The sequence below is a fragment of the Hippopotamus amphibius genome, chromosome 1, assembly GCF_030028045.1.
Source record: "Hippopotamus amphibius kiboko isolate mHipAmp2 chromosome 1, mHipAmp2.hap2, whole genome shotgun sequence".
Lineage (NCBI taxonomy): Eukaryota > Metazoa > Chordata > Mammalia > Artiodactyla > Hippopotamidae > Hippopotamus > Hippopotamus amphibius.
The window spans coordinates 109,928,455-109,931,049 of record NC_080186.1 but is presented as its reverse complement, the minus strand read 5'-3'; the positions used below and the strand labels follow the sequence as shown (position 1 = coordinate 109,931,049).

The following is a 2,595-nucleotide window of genomic DNA, read 5'->3' as shown; positions in this document are numbered from 1 at the left end:
GCCCCAGAAATGTGAACTTTCAAGCTTGTCAATTCTCAGTGGAGATAATGTAAATAATACTGGATGGTGTACCAAACCATCCCCTTATAAGAGGCTGAAACCCTCACCCTGGGCTCAGGGATAAACATCTAGTATGCTCCGAGGCTGGGTGGTACATGCGTGTATATTTGAGACAGGGTTGCATGGCCTTGGGCACTGGATTTACAATGTTCTCCACGGGGCTAGCTGCAGGGGGTTTTATCTGAACCCCCTGCCTGTGTATGAGGACCTTCCCACATTCTGCAACTTTTAAGGATCACATACTGGCTTTCACAGTTTTCCTAGGGGCTAAGATGTGGGTCTATTACCAAGAGCTGGCCAATCCCCATGAGTAACAATGACCCCAGCATTTGACAGGAGTTGAGAGGCACAAGGAGTAGGCCCTGGGGAAATTCTTCCCGTCCCGTGCAACAGAAGACTCTCCCCACCTCCAGATCCTTAGTTTAACACCGACCAGGTGCAGCAGAAGTCGCAGAGCCATTGGCGGTGTCTAGTGTCCAGGGCCAGTAGTGTCACCTGTGCAGAGCCACAGGGGTTGTCACTCAGCAGGGGGCACCCGTGCCCTTCCCGTTTGGTCTGTGTGCTCCCTTCCATTGGCCTTGCTTATTCCTCCCTGTTTGTAGAGCCTGGTTCTCCAGTTGGCTGGAGAGTCTCTGAGCTAGCACTATCCCTTGAAGAAAGTATATTTCAGAGGAAAGGAGCCAGAGTCTATTTCTGATGGCTGCAGAGAGAGAAAGGAGGGGAAAGGGAGAAAGCAGGGAGGAGGAAAGGAAGCTTCTTCCTGGAAGTTGGCTGGGTGCTGAGTTCCTCTGCGTCTAGGATTCTCCGCAAGAATCACTTTCCCCCTTAAGCCAGAGGCACCCTCAAGGATCCAGTCACTCCACTCCTTGCTCTCTGGTCTGAAAACACAAGCTGGCTTCCTTCTCCAGCCTCCGCGGCCCCGGCCCCCACCCCCACCCGCAGGGCGAACCAGTCTTACCCAGAAAGAGAAAACAAATCAACAAACAAACCAACCGCACTCTCCAAGCAAACACGTCATCTTTCTATCCCTTCTTTTGGTCATCCGCTTCTTTTTCAGAATCTTCATTTCCCGTATTCTGTATGGTGAGGAAAGCAAAAGCACGGTCCCTGGGGCACCATGAGAACCAAGCAGGAAGGACGTGCACAGACAATACACCGAGCAGCACTGTGAGAGGCAACCCTGAATCTGTGTGTCTATGCACAGGACACAGACATGTGCTTTCATTGTGTTCCTATAAATATATACCTGTACCCTTTTCTTTACGACTTCTTTATTACTAACAAACATTTTGGGTCAGTAACACACGATGCCAGAATTCATTTCCTGTGTGTGTAACGCAAGACAGAAGGGAAGAATGCCAGGAGGCTGGCAGAACCTGCCAGTATTTCAGATGAAAGCTTAGAGGTCCGTTACCTACGTGGGCGGAAATCACGACGTCACGTCCCCTTTCGGCAGCCGATGCGCCCATTGGTCGTCTGGGCAGGGGTGGGAGGGGAGATGACGGCCCAGGGACCCGGTGTGGGTGGGAGGAGGGGAGCCGCCTTAGAGGTCAGGGATGGGGCTTGGCTTATGTAAATCTTGCAGCGCAGGGGTGCCATTTCCGGCCAGCCACTCCCCGGGCTGTGGAAGTTTTCCGGAGATGTAGCTCGGATTTTCTTAGGAGAGTTGTTTGGAGGGGCGTGGAAGAGGAGGGGGTACGGGGGGTGGTGGAGGGGCTGGGGTGGGGGTTGTGGCAAAGTGAGCGTGTGTGTACAGTGGAAGAGCCTAAGGCTGTGCGGGGACGGGGAGCGAAACGTTCATACTTACCTGGCAGGGGAGATACCATGATCACGAAGGTGGTTTCCCCAGGGGGAGGCTCACCCATTGCACCTGGGGTGTGCTGACCTCTGCGATTTCCCCAAACGCGGGAAACTCAACTGCGAAATTTGTGGTAGTGGGGGACTGCGTTCGCGCTCTTCCCTGGCAATGAGTACAAAATGACAGATAAATCCAAGCAACTGGGATAGTGGGTGGAAAAGCGATTGAGCAAGAACTGTGACCTTCTCGCTTATCCCAGAGTTTTGCAGTTTTTTTTTTTTTTAATCTTTTTCTCTAGCGCATTGGGTAAAGGTGGTAGATAAACCAGTAATGCTTCAATGAAAACTGGGAGGTCTGCATCACGGCCAATGCCTAGCCAGGTTCTTTCTTTCCCTGCACAAACCAAACACAGGCTTTTGCTACCACTGCAGATATAAGTTTCTCTGCAGATTTAAGCTTCAAGGGGTTTTCCTACTTCAGGATTTCATTCTGACTGTGGAGCTCTGTTCTATACCCTGCAAAAATCTTGCACAATCTTCACCGGTGTTTCCAACTTGGACTTCAAAGTAGGGGTGGCCCACCATACACACTCATAACGACCTCGGTTTATCCTCCTGCCAACAACAACAGAAAACGTGAAACAAAGACTGTGAAGAGACTGGGGCATCAGGTGAAAAAGGACAGTGCGTGGTTCTGGAGAGGTGGTGGGAAACAATGGCTCCAATTTACTGTCTGCA

At 51.4% G+C, this 2,595-nt stretch overlaps 1 non-coding gene across 1 annotated transcript; it reads left to right on the top strand.

The window, feature by feature from the left end:
* Window positions 1-1,859: 1,859 nt before the first annotated feature.
* LOC130843589 (U1 spliceosomal RNA) lies at window positions 1,860-2,023 on the top strand. The gene has a single exon (XR_009051050.1). It is a non-coding gene; the product is annotated as a U1 spliceosomal RNA (small nuclear RNA).
* The last annotated feature ends 572 nt before the right edge of the window (window positions 2,024-2,595 follow it).